The 18933-nt window shown below is 42.9% G+C and overlaps 1 long non-coding RNA gene across 7 annotated transcripts in view; it reads left to right on the top strand.

The window, feature by feature from the left end:
- LOC119157794 overlaps positions 1-10968 on the top strand; it is a 786943-nt gene extending 775975 nt beyond the window's left edge. For 4 of the 7 annotated variants that reach the window (XR_005107672.1, XR_005107670.1, XR_005107668.1 and 1 more), the window contains one exon: positions 121-10968. This is a non-coding gene — a long non-coding RNA (uncharacterized LOC119157794). The remainder of the gene's footprint in view (positions 1-120) is intronic. The other 3 variants (XR_005107674.1, XR_005107673.1, XR_005107671.1) reach the window with 3 other exon arrangements.
- The last annotated feature ends 7965 nt before the right edge of the window (positions 10969-18933 follow it).

Here is an 18933-nt window from a genome sequence, read left to right as displayed (position 1 = left end):
ATGCAGAATTTGTGTTTCCAGAAACGGCAGCTTTACCCCTGTTTCTGTTGAGAAAATAGTGTGGTGCGGGTGACAAATATTCCAGTAAGTATGCTCTTTTTTTCTTTTTGCCCTCTCCAGATGAGCTCAGTGAGGCTGGCCTAAGCAATGCTGAAGAAGGGAAGCACAGAGCTGGAAGGCAGGAGCTATTTCAAAGCAGGATTCTTCTTCTTTCTGTAACGCCCAAACATGGAGACTTTAAAAACTTCATTAGGTAGAGTATTGATAGTGGTGTAATATCAGTAATATCGCATGATGTAATATTGCACTTCTTTATTGTTCAGTGATCAGATGGAGATGCATTAAATAAATGAACATATACTAGTGGCTTAAGTTAAGGTTATGAGTGAGAGCAGTAAACTGAGAAGGTGAGTACTAGAGAAAATGTTACTAGCTTTTTTAAGCGTCTTTTCTTTCGTCGGCTCTTTCCATAACCCGTAGTTCTTTTGTCTTGAGAAAGAGGGAATGAAGACAAATACCTTTTCATCCAAGAAACTGAAGCTAGTTCAACTTCTTAACAGAAAGACTTCACAGTCCTCTTAGCTGTTAGAGCATCTCACTGCTTTGTCCAGCAGAAAATAGCACTCCTCGTGCTGACCCATGAACCCTCCGGACACATCTGTGGTGCCGCAGCATGTGCTGCTCTTTCTTCTCAGGGCTTCCCTTGTCAGGGAGCGGTTGCAAAATGTCTGCTGTGGCGCAGCCCTCCGTGACCTCTTGCATCCGAGGACGGAATTTGCGAGTCTTTTTTTCTGTGCGGAACTTGTGGGAGCTCCCTCCTGAGCCTAATGGTTCTCAAATATTGCAAGAAAAGATCTGACAGTGTTGTCTGGGAGATGTGACTGACTTAATTATTATTAACGTTTATTAAGTGCCTTACAATGGAGGGGAAGAGTCCTTGCCTGCGTTTTTACAAATAGGAGAACTGGCATGTAGGAAAAATGGATCTCTTCCATCTTCTGTGATTCTTGACCCACCTAATTAGGTGATTGTCACGAGAAATAACAACCTGGCTCAGGGGAATGGCACTGGGGGAAGATGCCGACGCGTTCAGTACGGCACACCGCTTCCCCCTCCCGCGATGGCTTAATGTGGTAAGCAGGGTCTTCCCTCTGTGAGTGTCGGTTGGCCAGGGAGGAGATTTAAAAGGGCTGATGAGCCCGAGGCTGTCTCTCTGTCGGATAGCTTCATTATAGATCTCATCCAGGGAAAAAGTGAGGTACTGCAACTCATTTCTAGGAGCTGCTCTACCCTCTGCCTCCTCCCGCTTCCTTTCACAATAGTGGCCTTTCCCCAGGATAAGCTGATTCACCTCACGGCTGGTATTTGCAGTTTTCCTGCATGCACTTAGCCTCTGAGGCAGTAACTGTTTCTTCAGGGCTAAGACTTCAGTTTCTGTTTTTTAATAGTTTATTTTGCTAAGGAAGAGAATTTGTCCAGCTGCTACAAACAATAGTGGTTTTGATGTGTATCAATAAAGAGTTAGAGGTGTGTGTTCTCCATGCAGAAGATAAAGAGACTTAAAGGCTGCTTTAAAAAGGAAGGCAAACCTTGGAGTGGTTTACTTGGATGTACAATACGCCCTATTCTTTCACTTTTAAAAACAGTATTAAGGGATTTTTAATTTTTTTTTTTTTTGCAAGAGAGGAGAAAATAATTTCATCTTTTTGATTGCATTTTTTTTCTTAGTTTCACAGTTGTGAGAGAAATATTCAGAAATATGAGTTGGTAAGGTTAATGTGATTAAAATGAATATGTGATAACGGGCTTTGCACATTAAAGATTAAGAGCTCAAATTACAGACTCCAGAGTGAAACACTCCACGAGCATTTTGCAGATTTTGTTTGTGCAAGGAATGCAGGCTTAGGCCCACGGTTGCAGTTGCACAACAATTTCAGCCTGGCTGCTGCTTTTTTGTCTTGGCTGATCTGCACAGAAGTCTCTCGAACACTGTAGCGTCAGGCTGGAAATGCAGTCTGGGGTGAGGTGGGGGGACAAATGAGGAAATAATTTCGGTGCAAGCATTAGCGTTGCTCTATAAAAATAGATTAGTTCTACACAAATTATTCCCATTGACAAAGATCAGTTTATAGCATTTTGACTGCACAGTAGTTAATTCTTTATGTATAAATTGATCCTTTATACAAATGTAATTCCATATACAACAGTTAATTTCTTTGAGTACAAGATGAAAATATATTATCGGTTAATTTATGTAGGTTATGACTTTCTTTCCCCTGTACTCTGCCGTGGTTACCTACACTAAAGTTGACTCGGGGTGTGCTTAATGAAAATTAGATGTGAAATGTAATATGTAGAGGACAAAGAAGCATTGAAATCCTTATTGCTCTTAAAAAGACAAAGGTACCTCAGACAATTCTCCTTTCTTAATCTCTTGAGAATTTGATGCGTAATTCTGTTATGAGCAATTTGGAGTGAATGAAATTGAAGTATTTTTAGAAATAGTATTAGTACCAGGTATTATTGCTCACCTTTTGCGAAGCCTGGTGCATTTGTTCGGTTTTTTTAAACGCTTTGCGTTTTGAGAGACTGATTTATAGACAATCTTCTATTGAGAAAGAAAGGTGTCTTGGACTTCCGTGGAGAGACAAGCCTGGCTATTAATATCTGTGAAATTTGCTAATGTTGCAACCATTTAAATAAAGTGTTTGTTTATATAACAGCAGTGGCATTTCTCCTCCTCTTCCTTGCGGTTTTGTCCAACTAGATGTTATGAGTGGCAGTTGCAGTGACTGCTAAGTGTTTAAATGATGACACCATTATGTGAAGTGATTTTGAAATGAGAGATTCCAGCCAAGAATTACATCTGCTCTCATCTCCTTCAAATCATACTCTCTGGCTGTGCAGATTATGATTGATTTGTTTGTGACAGATTGCAGGAAACAGTCATTGATTTTTCAATATTTTACCTTAAAATTATTTACAGTTGTAACCAAGGGGAGGTATTTCCATGGGCTGTCAGCCCCTGAAAGACTGGGATAATATTCCCTGCTCCCTGACAAGACAAATTACCCGTAATGAGTGCAGTAGCTGAAGGGTATACTTTTATTTTAAAATATGTCAATAACCCCAGTGACTAAACGAATATTGATTCAGCATAATGAAGCCTGAGTAATGTGAAAATGAGCTCTTCAAGGAGCATGGTAAAGACTTTCTTTTTAGCTTGTAGCAAGAAGCTTTTCATTCTTTACTGTTAGGTAGTTGAAACGTGCAGTCTTAAACAAGCCATCCTTAAACAGTAGTAATATGCAGAATAATGTAACAAAAGAACTCAGGGGGGTGTTTTTCTCTTTGTTTTGTGGGGGTTTTTTGTGTGTTTTTCTTTCCCAAGTTATCTATCTTCGATGCATTTCAGCAGATCAGACGTTTAAAGGGAAAAATGCAAGTTATCCGGGGCAGAGATAGAATTACTGTTGGAGTTTGTGTCTCTTGCAATATTCTTCAGCCAGCCTAATGGCATTTTGAAAGTGGATTCTGCATATATGGGCATGGAAATGCATCTAAATAAACTGTAGATTTAATTTCATGTTACTGACTTCTTGGACATACCGGTGTGTGTTCTATGTGATCAGTCTAATATTCTTGTCCTCTAAGAATTTAGAATAGCTGGTGTATGAGGAGCTAGATATACTATGTTATAAAAGTTGTTACCATACTGCACATTTTTCTTTCCAGCGCCTTGTAACACTACATGTTTCTTACCAAATGAGAATTTTCAAGCAGTAATTCATTTAAATTACAGTAATTTATGCAGTGCCATAGGTGTGGTGTGGAAAAACATCTAATAGATTAATATGGATGTACTTCAATTGTTCAGGCTAAGGATTAGATTAAAGACCACGTTGAGGTACAATTTTTTTAACATTAAAAATATTGAATGCTAAAAAACCCCCTATCATCTGAAAGGATCAATTTATCATTTGTATTCCAGAGTGTTGTGCAACATTGGGAAGGCTCTGCAGAAGCACTGGGTATAAATAGCCGTGTAATCCAGACATACACAAAAAGATCTTTTCTTGAGGTGTTTGTGTATAATGTGTCAATTATGAAATAATGTCATAGCCAGAAGCATTTAGTGAGCATGTTTGGGCACGAAGGCGACTTTCCTCAATTTCTGAAGGACTGACTTCAATTGCATCCAACTAGCTTGTGAAAAATCTTCAGAAGGATGTTTTGCTATCAGCACACAGGTGATTTTTTTCCAAATGTCATTCCTTTAGCACAGCTAGAAAGTATTTCACGAGGCACTTGAGAACCTGTGGCACTGAGAATTAAATGGCAACCCTGGAATGTGAGATATGTTCCTGTTTTTATTTTGTTAATTTTCAGAAAAATGTGATGTGAGGAACATTTGAGCAAGTTACAACTGTAAATGTGGTTTTGAGAGGGTTTCTGCACAACACCTGGGATTTGCAAAATATTGGAGGATTGTTAGCGGGGAGAGAGTGATAACCTCAAATGTATAGCGGTGACAACAGGAGGATTTGGGGTTCTTGTTAAATGTTACCAGTTAACCTTACTTTCCTGCTCAGTGGTCTTTTACACATCCCAAGTTCTCTGCCTGTGCTTTCTGTACCTTTTTGTGTCTTTGACCAACAGCAGGAGGTGGGAAGGGAAGGTCTTCTTTCGTCAGCTTTCCCACAGCAGCGAGGAAGGAGACTTTCCAGAGCTGTGTGCCAGTTCTGATGCAGACTGAAGGGCAAATAAATGTTTGGTTTAACTACATCTCCTTTTCCTGAATCATACTGCATGGGCTCAGTGGTACTAAACTGAACAAAAGCAGATACTGCTGGAGATGCTGCTGACAGCTACACCAAAGCGGGCTCTGCTTGCGAGCTGTTGGCTCGTTTCACTTGCGAGACGGGTAACATCTCTCACTTTGCTGCCTTTTGCAAAGACGAGCATGCTTATTAAATACGTGCCTGCCTCACATTCTAGTTCAGGCCTGAGCTGTGTGCTTGGCACTAATGGCAAATGGTACGTTCTCAGCTGCAGGAAGCTGGCAAACGGCTTGCAAGCTTTCTGGGCGATACCAGAGATTTCTGGTGGTGGTACCTTGGAAGCTCTTAAGTCTATTCACACATCTCTTTTTAGTTCTAGAACTGCTGCAGTTGCTAGTCCACTTTCAAGTGACTATGGAGGAGAAAAAAAACCCCAACAGCCAAGTCCAAACAAACATCAATCCCAAATCATTAATCAGTTAAAAGTTCTTGTGGCATTTGGGATCTTGTAGGAGAAGAACCTAAACCCAACTGCTGTTCAGTTAGGTACAAGTAAAAGCAGAAAACACAGAAATGAGGGTCACAGGTAAAAGCAGAGTAATTTCCTTTGTGGCAGAGAGGAGGCTGTTGGTAAATCATGAAGGGCCGCTGTTTAGGGGTTGTATGTCCCTTCATGGTTTGGGACGTGCAGGTTTTGACCCATTTCAGTTCATTTCAGGCCTGACATGAAGACAGTGTCTCAGGATGTTCCTGTAGTGGGAAGGTGGTGCAGCGTTAATGGTGTGGGCATTTTTGTGTAACAGTTCGTATCTCTATACCTATTTATTTGTCAGATTCCACTACAAATAAGGTGGCAACCAAAACTAATTGTTAATTCCTCACCCCACTCCCAACCTAATCTGCCTCTGTGTTCTCTGCTGTACAGATAAATTATGAACTTGTTAGAGCTGATTGAAGGGGTGTGGGAGGGGGAAGGGCATTTAAATGTGTTGTTGGAAATGATGCTTAGTGGCTAAGCCTTCCCCCCTCAATTTGTTTGTTTGAAATTTAAGAACTAATGTGTGATGGAGCCTGAATCAAAGCAGTCTGGAAGTGGGCAGACAGCACTACGAGGAATTTGCTAATCTAAATGTCATGGTTAGCTGAAACCAGTTTTTTGTGCCCTAAACTACACATGTTGAAGTTGTTGTTTCTTTTTAATTTTTATATTACTGTCAAAAGCAATTCCACATATGCAGAGTACTTACGTTTTCATGGAATGACCATATGATGTACTAAAAGCTTTCACTAACTTGAGTGCTGATAGTGTTGCAGAGTATTTGGTATGATGGCATTTGGTTTTTGATGAACTGTTGGAGCGATATAACCCTAAAAAAATACGAGGAGGATCCAAGATGCTTTGAGAACCTTGCTGAACTGTGATGGTTAAAAAGGCATGGCTGACTTAATGCAGGAGAGTTGAAATCTGTGTCTGGAATTGTGGAGACAAGTTGAGAAATATGAACTGAATTGATTGTTGATTATTTTCCTTTGTAAATGCTGGGAAGACACATATTTCGCTTTACTGTGGCCTTTAAGGAGGTCCACAGTGTCCTTTTTTTGTTTTGTTTTGTTAACTTATCTTTTAATATGAAGTGTCATTCCCAAAATGAAGTAATGTCCTTGGGCTTGTGGCAACAGCTGGAGTTGCAGGATTCATAAATAATTCAGAGGGGGATAAAGGGTAGGGGATTTTTTTTTTTTTTTTTTGTTCATTTGAATCTTTATTATGTGCACACATTTCACTTTAGATATGGCATCATTTGAATTCATTCGGTATGATGATTGCACTGACCTGTCATATTTATTTTGATGTCTCTTTGAAGGACCATATGCTCTGTCCTCGGCATGAAAAAGGATGCGAGTTGCTACCCAAAAAGGCAGCTACATTCCTGTAGGGCCGAAGACCCTTGCTGCCCATTGTCATGTCAGTAGATGTACAGCTGCAGCGCAGTAGAAGAAAGTGTGGCCATTACGTCAGTGCAGTGACTAAATGGCAGCGAAGGCTAGCGAAAGGTGGAAGAAAGGGCAAAACCCGTCTGCATCGAGGTGTTGTGTGGCATTAAAAACTCAGCTGTCACCGAGGGCCAGTTGGTGTGGGGAACCTGGCACGTGGAAGATGGAAAAGATGAAAGCCAGCTAGAAATCTGCCAGGGTGGAGGTGTGCCACGGTAGCTTTAGTGTGGGAATATGATTACTTACTTTGTGTGTTGGAAGTGGGGTTGCCATGCACACAGCCTTCCAGGGATGCACGGGAGTTTGTCTGGCTATGCAAGGCTCGGGTCTGTTACCAGTCCATGCCTTCTTTTCCTCTTAAAGAAGCTGCTTGCTTAGCCAAACAAAATCTTGGAGAACGGGCTTTGGGAAAACATGGAGTTGTCATTTTCCTCTTTGCTAATTCTGTTGCAGCTATTGCATCTGCTCCTTCACTTACGTTGGTGGCATGTTTCTGTGGACAAGCGGTATGTTTTCCAGAAGTTACTGGTAAGATTTTACCAGTTTCCAGTTCAACCGTGTCCCATAAGTAATGAACTGCATAGTAATGAGTAACATCTGATTCCTACTGGCTGATGCCCTGACTGGGATTAGCAGTTTGTGGTTGGTGGAGTACAGGACCTTGTTAATGTTACCTTTGTATGCACTACCAACGTGACAGGATGCAACCACTACAGTAATTTCATGTAAGGTGTAATTGCAGCGGTGGGTGGTGATTTGTATGAAGTGGATGGTCCATTGTGCTCATGCCAGTGGCAGAAGGAGGCCAATTAAGTGCAGGTTAGTGAAATACAGTAACTAGAAGCTGTGAATGCGAATGATAACTGTATGCAAAATTGTTTCTTTTCTAGATCCTGCCGTCAACGACTGAGCCTCCCTGAAATCTTACCAGTTACTGCTGAGATGAGGAGGATAACAGGAAGGAGGAGTGCTTAAGTGGTTTTAATGACAGTTAATTTCATCTGTTTATCAAATGACAAGTTGTTTTTTCCTCAAAACTCGATTGTCATGACAAGATGCTTTTGAAAGTCATCTCTGTAAAATAAAACTGACAATTTTTAGGCTACAAAGAGCTCTTGTATCTTTCTATACAATGTTGTCATTATGGTAAACCGCCGGAAAGTCTTTATTTTTGAAGTAATTTAACTTGCATACTTCATTCATTTATTTGAATGTCTGTTAAACGCCATGTGAAAAGTTTCTTGCCAGAGTTCTTTTATTCAATGGAGTAGTTATTCTTACCATGCTCAATTTATTATTGTCTAAATTACTGTTGTCTTAGCCTCCTGCAAAAACGTTTCTTTTTAGTAATTCTTAAACAAATATGGAATGAATGTGGTTTTGTCCCCTTCATGTTTTGATCGGCGTATTTTTCCTTTCAGTGAAAGCGTCTTTAGTTTTCAGAATGACACCATTACAAAGAAAAGTGCTTTGCTTTTTTCTTGCCTTTTTTTTTTTTTTTTCCCAACAGAAAATTTCTTTTGTGCAATGATTTTTTTAATATGTACACTGCCAAGACACAATTACTGGAAGGAGAGACAGAAGCTGTTGGGAATGTCATGTTATGCCAAATTGAGAATCATTAGCTCTTACTTTCTCTGCGATCTCTTCGACTAGAACTCGACCTATTGCGTCTGGCTTATACTTTGACTCTAGTGGAACTAATGTGTCCTTGGAGTAGCATTTTAGAGTAACTTCAGATTCATGGGGTTTTTTTTCACAAGTCTGCTTTAAACTGCTGGGATTAACTTCAGAGAAGGCAAGAGATGCAGCCTCCTTTGTCAGCAGCTGTGCTGGTTAAAGGAGGCTTCCTGCACGCTTGCTTGCTCGCTCTCCCAGAGGTTATTGCCCCTGCTAGGGAAGCAAACTGAACTGTTTCCATGAGCACACCCAGACTTTCTTCAGCTGAAGTTAATCGTGTTATCAAATATTAGTTAACTAGCACCCTGGGTCATTTGGATGAAAGGGTGGGGAATGCCCAGCCCAGCCACACAGCCGGTGTATCTGGGAGGGGGGTGTTGACCAGAGGGTCGCTGAGGAGCTGGTTGTGGTGCAGTCTTCTCAGCAGGTGCAGTCACAGCTCTAGGATGTGGTAAACATTGGGTGTGTAGTTCAGTCATGTATAATTTTCACATTTCAGGGACATACTGGATACTATAAATTAAGCCCGTGCTCTTTGACTTACTCCTTGTGTGTGCCGGTGTGTGTGGAGAGAGATGATCTGAGTGTGTGTACGTGAGACAGGACACCTACTTTGGGAAAATGCATCTGGTCAAGGCGCAGGAATGGTACAAGTGTTTCCAGTACCTAGAGGACACACTGTTAATGCTTTACCTGTCGAGGAGGCTGCCTCAACCAACGCGTGCTCCAGCAGAACTGTTTTTGACACGTGGTGAGCTGCCTTTAGTGAAGCGGGGAGAACACCTCCAGCAGGAGAGACCACCCCATCCCCCACTGCTTCTCTGTCCAATACTGCATCTGTAGATGCTGGAGTCTGCTGAGGCATCCAAGCTCTGCTGTTTCCCGTGCCACAATTAAAACCGAATGGGTGATCTCTAGTACTGGAAGGCATACTGAGTAAAACCAGTGCACTAAATGGCTCCCTCAGCACTGACCCTTCTTGCAAGAAGGCCGTGGAGTGTGGGTGCCGTCCCGCAGATGGCTTGGGCGTACAAAGAACAAGAGACTCTCTGATCCCTCAGAAACCTGAGAGCAGCAGCGCTACTTGTGTCTTCTCTCGTGGCACTGCTGGATGAAAAGGACTCGGGTCAGTCGCAGAAAGGGCTGAACCTCCAGGTCGGCTGGATCCAATGTCTTTTAACTGGCCCTGTGCTGAAGGATGAACAAGTATGCGCTCGCTTCTCGTATGGGCCATCTGTAAGGGTGGAAAATAAGGTACTGTGTCTGGAAAGGAGCTGGTGTGTAAGGGGAAGGTGCTGCTTTGCAGGCAAGGAACCCCCTGCCCGGCTGGTTCATCCTCAGCAGCGCTGCCGTACGGCAGTGCCGTCAGACCGGAGCCTGCGCCTGCTCTTCCCCCAGCTGTCCATCTGAAAAACAGCGGTATGAAGAGACGAGGCTTGGTGTGTCTTGGGACTAAGGCTTACAAAGAGTTTGGGGAATGTGTGCCAACTTAGAAGTCACTAATATTTTAAAATGACACATAAAAAAGCAGGTATGATGTGACAGGCTGAAACCTATTGCTTTTCTGCCAGGGCCTGTTACCTTGGCTGTGTACTGCTGTATGTGGAGAAAACGCTGGACGTTGCGGTCAAACTCCTTGTTGGCCGCTGCTTGCAGCGTGGTGTGTGCACAGCACAAGGAGGCAAAGCGCCAGCCGTGTGGTTTCCATACCCTCAGCTCGCCCCTGCTCCCGTTCCTGCGGGAAGGTGGCGTGGCTCCGGGTGCTGGAGCTGTGCCCTGTGCCGGCAGCCCAGGGTGAAGCTGCGGCGGAGCACTCGGTGCCTGCGCTGGGTTCAGAAGTGATGGGCCTTCTCCAAAGCACTTTCAGATGTCTCTCCTGACTGTGAACCGAGGGGAAATAAGCCTCCGCAGCTCTTTGAGAGAGCCCATAATTTATAGAAACCTTTTATCTTAATATGGGCTATTGTAGTACCAATGTTAAAATAGTTAATGAAATGCTTGTGATTGCCTAATCATCTTCTTGCCCGCTTAAGTGGTAAGACATGGTTACACTGGTATTGCAAAATAACTTATGTAGAGCGCTGTCATGGATATGTTAGGCCAATGAGTAATTGTAGGCCAATGAGTAATGTTAGGCCATTTTATGTCGAAGCACTTAAAATGATCAAATACTATAGTTACGGCTGTCCTACTGTTTATGTAGCACTAAAAGGAAAGCAAAATACAGTTTCAGAGCAGACAGACTTTTTTCTTACAAATACTCCAAATAATAGGTTTGTTTCAACTAGACTTCCTGGCTCTTCGGTGATTGCTGCGTTCAGTAGGAATCTGTCGGGATCCCATGCGTAATCATGTGTTTATTATTATAAACACATGATTTCTATGTCTGTTCTCCACAAATATGTTGGACAAAACATAGTTTACCTTCTGAACTGGTACTATACGTTTACTTCCTAACTCCTTTAACTTCATTTCAAACTTGCTTGAATAAAATGTGCATTCCTGAAAATAATCTTTACATCTGTAATGTGGCAGTTGATTTTATGTGATGGTTTTCATACTCCAGACATAGCAAAACATTTTCAAGGCAATATGTGTTGACAATATAGAGAGATAAAAATCAGGTAATGACAAACTTTAAGGTGCAAACGTTTAATAAGAGCAATGAATCATTAGAAATTATTAGAAAGGGAATAGTAGATTTTCTATCTTTTGAATGCAGATGAGATGTTTTTGTAGAGGTATATGCTTGAACAAATGGCTGGGTGGGGTAGAGAAATTCCTGGCGGGTTTCTGTGGCTTTTGCTACACCTGGGGTCAGGCCGGGTCATCTTAGACATCCTTTTGGCCTGGCAGGAAGGCATCTCGCTGCAACAAGTATCTTCACAGCACAGCAGCTTCCACTGGAAAGCTACTCAGAGGTGCTCGCATTCTCTTTTAAGACAAGATCTGGGAGGGTGGGCATCGCTCAACAACGAATTCCATGAGGTTCCTGTCTCCTAACGCCAGGTCTTTTCCAAAGATCCTCTTTCACCTGGCTGCTTGGCTCTGCAGCGGTACATTTCGGTGGCTTTAGGTGGTTTCTTTTGGTCATCCGTCCTTCCCCCTCGCCAAATTAATCAAGTGGCACACAAACTTTATTTTTCAGAGCAAATGCCTTCTACAAGGTGTACACTTCTACAAAGTGTAATGTTGCCTTGCTGCTAGAAACAATTAGTAGGTTTATAATAATCTGACACGTCCTGCAGCGGATAAATTAGGTTTGTTCTCTACCAAGATTAGTTAGCTGGCACCCACTCCCTAGCACGTCACAAAGTAACGATCGGAAGTTGATGGCATCTGGTTATCTGCTTTTTGGCTTTTTAATGGGCTTTTTGTTGCTGTGCTGTCACCCAGGTTGAAATAACTGTGCTCAAGTTGTACGTTTCCAAGTTCTCTGCGGCCTGGGGAGATGATGTTGGCTCTCCTGTCCCGCGAAGAGACCTGGGGGCATAAGCGTTGGGAGAAGAGGGGAGGCTGTCCGCACTGAGATTTCTGAATCTTGTACACATTTGGTTTTGGCTAACGTAGATGTTTTCTGCTCCATGGAAAGCAATATGTTACCACTGAAGCCCAAAATGCCAAGTATAATTACCTCATGTGTTTAAATAGGTGTTGTTATTTTTTAACTTGTATGTACTAGCCTGTTTTCATGCAAAAGTACATGTTTTATGTGGGAAGAATGCTGTATGAATCAGAAAAAGCAGAGAAAGTATTTAAAGTTATGTGCTAGTGTTTAAGATTTTAAAAATAACCATGAGGTCTTTATTTCTTTGTTTACGATTGATTAGGGTTAGAGTTTTAAAAGCTTAATGCTGACTATAAGTGCTTTACAGTCAGTCACTGAGAATTATGGGCTTGGCATGACTCACATTTCTGTTCTTCAGTATATCCATTCTTGTTAGATGCTGAGTAGTCATTGCACGTAGATGACTGATTTTTTGGGGGTATTTTACATTTTTACATGTTCAGAAAAATACTTCATTAAAGCAGCTGCTGGGTGAAGGGGGTAATTAAAGAACTGTACTGCTTTTATTGAAGTTGACACATGCTGCACATTCCTTAAAACTCAGTATGTGAGCAGAATGTTTCCAGGATTTATTGAAGTCAGACACCTAGAGATACTGGGAGCTTTTAATAGTAGTAAAGATAACTTCCAAGTTTTACACTGTTACATAAATCTGTCTTTAAGAAGAGAGCTATTACTGCAATACATTGCTCGTGTTCGTAGTTTGTGCATGTTTTATGTATGCACACACACCCCTATACACAGATGCTTAAGACAGTGATTGTATGTTCTATTTAGTAAGTATTTATTTTGAAAAAAAGCAGCATTGTAATGCTGACTGAGAAACTTTATTTGCTTGGTGCCAAAAGAAATCTGCATTTTATTGGTTTTTTTAATTTTTTATTTTTTAAACTGAAATGCAATCCAGCTTAGTGTGAATCACAGCACTTAGTGTGTGAGCATCTTGGTGTTGCAAGTAAAGAATCTTAATGTAAACTGAGGCTTGGTTTCACTTTAACTAGTATGATGAGTGCAATGTTCCGCATGTGTAATACTTCACAAGTTGTGAAAAAATAGACTCGTGATTACAACACGCGGTGACCAAACACATTACAAATTGCCTCAAAAAGTTTCCTGAACACTTATAATTACCAATATTGTCATTTTGTGTCCATCAGTTACGTATAAAAATGTGGAAAAAATATTTTCAAAATGTTAGGGTTTTTTGCTATTTTTTCCCTTTTGATTTTGCATTGTTTTTAATGCATGGCGTGGAAAAGAATAGGTTTCCCTTACCGGGGTTACAGAAGGTGCTGTTGTGTGTTGCTGTTCTAAACTTCTAGGACTGTATAAACGGAAAGTAAACTTTTTAATTTCCTATGCAGTAGAAGTTAGTTTTATGCCTGGGTGTCTGTGTGAGCGGGCCAGGTGTTTTTAACTGTCCATGTTTTCAGACAAATGGTTTAAAGGGTGGTCAGGCATCAGCACAGGCTGCCCTGGGGGGTGGTGGAGTCACCATCCCTGGTGGCGTTTAAAAAACACGGTGCTCAGGGACATGGGGTAGCGGTGGACTTGGCAGTGCTGGGTTAACGGTGGCACCTGGTGACCTCAAAGGTCTTTTCCAACCTGAATGATTCTCTGATTCTATGATGATTCTAAACTGATCTTACGGGGAAATTTTCATTTTGTGTTCTGCAAGATGAAGATGAAAAATTGCTTTTTAGATTACTTGCATGCTTTAATATTGCGAGTCAGTTCCCACGTGTTAAAGTGTAAACTACTAACTAATCCATAGGAGTTTATGCAGGAGAAAGTCATTTAATTAACACTTTTAATTTCAGCTGTGAAAGAAGGTGAAAATGAGGTCTGGAGAATGGAGGGGCTTTCTTTTTCATCGCTGAAGACTCACTGCGCTGTAAGTCTGCTGATGCTGGTGTACGTGGCCCATCTCCTGCCTGCTAATTAGGCCTCTCCAATGTGCTCCCTAGAAATGCGTCGGAGAAGTTTTTTCGAACCCCCCCCCGCGCCATCATAAATAAGGAAATGGTATGGTATGTAACTATTATACACCGCTCGTTTGGCAGACTATAATTTAATAGAACAACAATGATCAGGCTAGTATATCAGTTAATTTTCAAAACATTTTATTCCACACAAATTAGCTCAGGTCCTGGAGGGCAAAATGACAAGAGGTTACTCGTACACTATGTATTTAATTAATTGAAAAATGCTCAAATTGCTTTTACAGTTGTTATTAAAAAGTAGAATCAGTGTTGCCAGTGCTCAACCATAATTAGAACCCCAGGGAATTAAATATTTAGCATTAGTAATGTAACAGCACTTAGGACACAAATTTCTATTTTTGTAATGAAAGCAATACAGTGTAAGTTCAAATGGCTGAAACGACAGCTGTGACAAGCCAGCCAGCCTGGGATATTTCAATAAGACACCTCGTCGGACAGCAAGTCTTACGGCATTACTCGTTTGTAAGAGATCTGCGAGTTTAAATCCCAATAGCCAGGCATTACACCCAGTATTTAGATTTCTAATTGCTCACAGGATGAACGGGCGGGCAAATGTCACGCCGTCGGCGGGGGAAGCGCGCGGTGCTTGGCCAAATAACGCCGCGGAGGTGCGTGCCGGTGTCGGCGCGGGCAGGGGCTGGGGGGCAGGTCCCAGGGCTGCAGGGGGAGGAAGAGAGATCTTGTTTGTTTTAAGTTTAATTACATTTTTAAGCATAAGTGCTTTCAGCGGCACAACATGAAAAGTCAGATATTGGGCTCTAATGAGCTGTAGTGGTAGATGGCTGGAGACCCTGAGGGATTCATTCATTAAATTAGCTGGATAAAAGTACTTGGTTTGGGCATGGTAGGATGGCTGAGCTGTGCTCAAAACCTCCCTTTCAGAGCTGTCTCTCATTCCTGTTTGCGTTCTAAACAGGCCATGTAGTGACTTCCAGTGCCGCCTGCTACAACTGTTCAGCTTGTCAGAAGGTATTACATTACCAGCTAATAAGTAATAAAGCACATTTGACTTAATTTCTCTTCTGGTTGTTTTTTTTTTTATTTTGTTTTGGTTTTTTTTTTCTTTCCCCCCTGGGATGGCAGGGGAAGGAGGAGAGCTTGAAGCCAGTTGAGTATCTTCTAAATAAAAAAAGCCGTATTTGGGCAAGGCATGCTTTTGCCTTTTTAAAGCGCTGATCTGTTTTATAGAAATAGGACAATCAGGTAGGAGAGATGAAATACTTATTTTTGAAGATGCTTTCATTCCAGTTGGAACCTGCTTGTAGGACAGATTTGGTATCCGAGCTGGACACGTAACAAGGACACGCTGTCTAGACGGTACTAGACCAGGACAGCCTGTTTCGTGACAGAAGCAGGTAAAGAAGCATCGTGCCTGTGCGGTGCCGCACCCAGCGCAGGCAGTGATGCCCCAGCTGCTGCTCTCCTGCTTTGCAACCGCTTGTTTCTGCTGCAGGTCACTGCAGAGCAAGTTTATTTTAACTCTGCCAAAAAAAAAAAAAAGACTGACTTGACTTCACATCAAAACTTGGCAAACAGTGCCGAAGCCTGTAAGAGCTGGCTCTGAAGTTTAAAAGGGTCTTTCTCTTGAGATGTTTCAAATAATAATTACAGAACCAATGGCACCTGAGCTGAGCCGGGGCAGGGGTGAAGCTGCCCCAGCCCAGGTGTTGGAGCTTCTGCCATCAGCCCTGCCCAGCCCCTGAGCCCCCCAGCTGCACACACAGCACCAACTGCACCTGCCCCACATCTTGGGGGTATAAATGGCCCCTGCCAGCACACTTCGGGCTTCTGCTCCTCTGCCTGCTGTGGGGGGAGCTGGCAAGGATAAGGTGCTGCCCTTGGCGCTTTCAAAAACACGATGTGCTCGTTTCAGCCTGGCTTTCAGAAATAGTTTTGGCTTATTAGGTGAGGGTTCCCCTTGGTGTCTGTTTTTAGCTGAGGCTGCTGAACTTCAGTGAAAGGATGAGCAGCCACCAATGGGGCTGTGCAAGGGGGAGCAGTGACCTGGCGGGTGCCCAGCTGCGGTCACCAAAACCTGTGACAGTCCTTCAGGTAAGTGCAAAATGGTTGTGCACGAGATTGGGGTTATGAATAAATGTCTCTTTCTCGTGGATGGCCTGCTGGGGTGCAGTGATGATCCCAAGGGATCAGGAGCTTCAGCTTTGTGTGTTTCTTGAGCAGGTAGTGCTTCTGAGAAAACTTCTGGAAAAGTTTTGTTCTGAAAAAAATAAGCTTTTCTCTAACAGGTTTATGAATTTGGGCTCCAGTGTAGGGAGGAGCACCCCTGGTGCACACTGAAGCCTTGTGGGGTGTCTCTGAGGTTCCCTTGCATCCCGGTGCCCAGCTCGCCTCAGCTCTCCGAGTTTTTTCCTGCTTATCGGAGACTTGCAATTAGAAACCCCTCGTGCTCCATAATTTGTAATGTGTGGAACTGGGGTACCCGAGGGTTTGATGTAACTGTGAATTACTGCTAGGTGTAAATAATCCTTATCAGCTCTGACTTTCATAAATAAAATTATGGAGTTCCCCCCACCTCTGTTCTTTTGATGCAACTAGAAGCATAGGAGTGCTGCTGGGGTCTTTCTGGGGGCCCTGACTCGCAGCAGGATGAGCTGCACCTGGGCTGGGCTTTTTGTCCTGGCATCTCAAAGCTGTGACGAGCCTCTCGTGTGGATGAGCAAGCAGCTGCACTGACATGATAGTAGCGCCATTGCTGACTATCATGTCAGTGATCTGGGAGCTAAGAAGTCTCTATCCTGGCCTGGGACAAGTTATTTATTTTTTTAAAAAAGTCTGTTACTACAAAGCTGTTCTCTCCTAAGGTTTTTGAGGCTTGGATCTTGTCTGTCATTGCCAGGATCAATTCCTGTAAGTCCTGCAGCAGTCGGCCTCTCTCGAAGGAGGGGGGCTGCGGGCTTTAGTTGCCTGGAGATTGGCAGCTGTAAAGGCGTTTTTCCCTTCTGCTTTATTTTTGTTCTTTGGCATCTCTTCTTCCAATCTCTGTACCCGCTGTGCCCAGTGCTGTAAAACACACAAAGGCAGTCTCTGACCCTTGCTGCTTTCTCATCTTTTAAGTGGAGGATAAAATGCCCTTTTCTGCTCCAACATCCACCAGCACCATCTTTTCAGAACCTCATTACAAGCTACTCCATCACCAGCTTCTACCTTAAAACACAGACTGAAAAAACGCAAACTTTAGGGAAGGTTAGTCCTACTCAAAGGATGTTCAAAGTTACTTCTAAGGCTCTCCATACATAACCTTGGCTGCTGCCTGGCGAGTACAGCAGCGTGCTGTACGCTCCCTGGCTGGTGGGAAGAAGGTAGGCAGGCAGAGCTGGAACAAAAGTTTTCCCCTGGACCTGCTGCCAGTCCAGCCTTGCCAGGTCTAACAGCCTCTGATGCCTAAGGCAGGGTTTAGTTTTAGCACACTTCGTTATATTTCACCAATGGAGATAATTTTCTTTCGTAAAATAAAAATAGATAAACTTCTAAGTACGTTTTTCAATATGAACTCAGACTAATGCTGCTTGCCCTTTTTAAAGGCGATGTGCATCCCAGAGGTGAATGGGTGCTGTCAATCGTAGCTAAGATTTTCAGAGGTTCCTAACTGGCCAAACCAAGCATCACAGCATTGTACCGATGGATGCTTCTGTTGCTTAAACAAGTGTAAGACTAGTGTGAAAAATGAGATGTAAACTGCAAAAATACCTGGATGCTGCTGGAAGTTTTCCTGCAGTCCTAACTGAATGACTCTCCAATAGCTTGTTGGTTTTACCAAGGGCATTCCAGTGATGCAGGTCCCTCCTGCTCCACAGGTAATGGAGCAGTTCTGATTCTGTGCTAGAAGGAAGCAAATGAGCTGAAAGCAAAGTATGGTTGTGTACAGGTGTCTCTTCCTTCTTGTTTTCCCTTAAATTGTGGCTTCTGCAGGTGCTGACTCTGTTATTGTCTGGCACAAAAGGGAAGCAACTTGACAAGAGGTTATTTTTCTGTTTTCAGCTGCTCACTGAGGTAGGGTTAATTTCTTTCCTCTGTCCCTTTTAGGCATTGCTTGTGATTTTTCTTAATGACTTAAACTCCTAAACCTGTGCCATGAAAAAATCAACTTTGCTCTTTGTGACTTGCTGTCTGTATCCCCTGCTGGGTTTATGTTACCGAAATTATTTTATACAGAGGCAAATACCCCTGCAGTATGTTAGATCTCCTCTAAATATCTCCTAGGGCTTCTGGTGTGTGTAGTTTGTTGTGTGGGTTTTTTTTGTTTTGTTTTTTCTTCTCCCCTCTAATAACCCTATCCTCAGGTAGTTGCTGGCATTATTAGAGCCACTGTGCCATTGCAGGGTGATGTGAAATTGCAAGTCATCCTTAAGCTATCTGCAGTCTTTAGGGCCTGATCCTGTGGCTGCTGCTGGCTACCCTGCTTCCAGCACCGTGCCTGCCGGTGCCATCGGGATGGCAGCTTGCAAGCTGTGCCTGCTGTCCCACGGAGAGAGGGCTTTCTCACTGCTACTGCTTTGCTATAAATAGGGAGGTTGGACCACAAAAATGCATTGCAAAACTTGGATCCAACTGCTCAGAAAACTCTGAAATTGGGTTCCTGCTGTGTTGTGTTGCTGATCTACATGTTTCCAGACAGTTGGAAAAGTTAAACTCTCATTACCAGCCTGGGCTGTATGGAACAAGTGACGGGCAGGTTTTTGGTCTGGGCTGTGGGGGTGGAAGCAGGGTTGTGAGGCTCTTAATGTTACACTCCCATCATGTGCGTGACGATGAAATGAATTGGTTAATGAGTGCCTAAGCATCTGTTCAGCCTCTGGTAGATGCTTTGCCAAGGTTCAAGTTCCCTGAGGAGGATTAGCCACCTGGTCCAGTTTTCATGATATACTGACAAAGGGGACACCCACCT

Source organism: Falco rusticolus, chromosome 15 (genome assembly GCF_015220075.1).
Source record: "Falco rusticolus isolate bFalRus1 chromosome 15, bFalRus1.pri, whole genome shotgun sequence".
In the NCBI taxonomy this organism is placed as follows: Eukaryota; Metazoa; Chordata; class Aves; order Falconiformes; family Falconidae; genus Falco; species Falco rusticolus.
The sequence above is the reverse complement of the archived record's forward strand: the minus strand, read 5'-3'. Positions and strand labels throughout refer to the sequence as shown.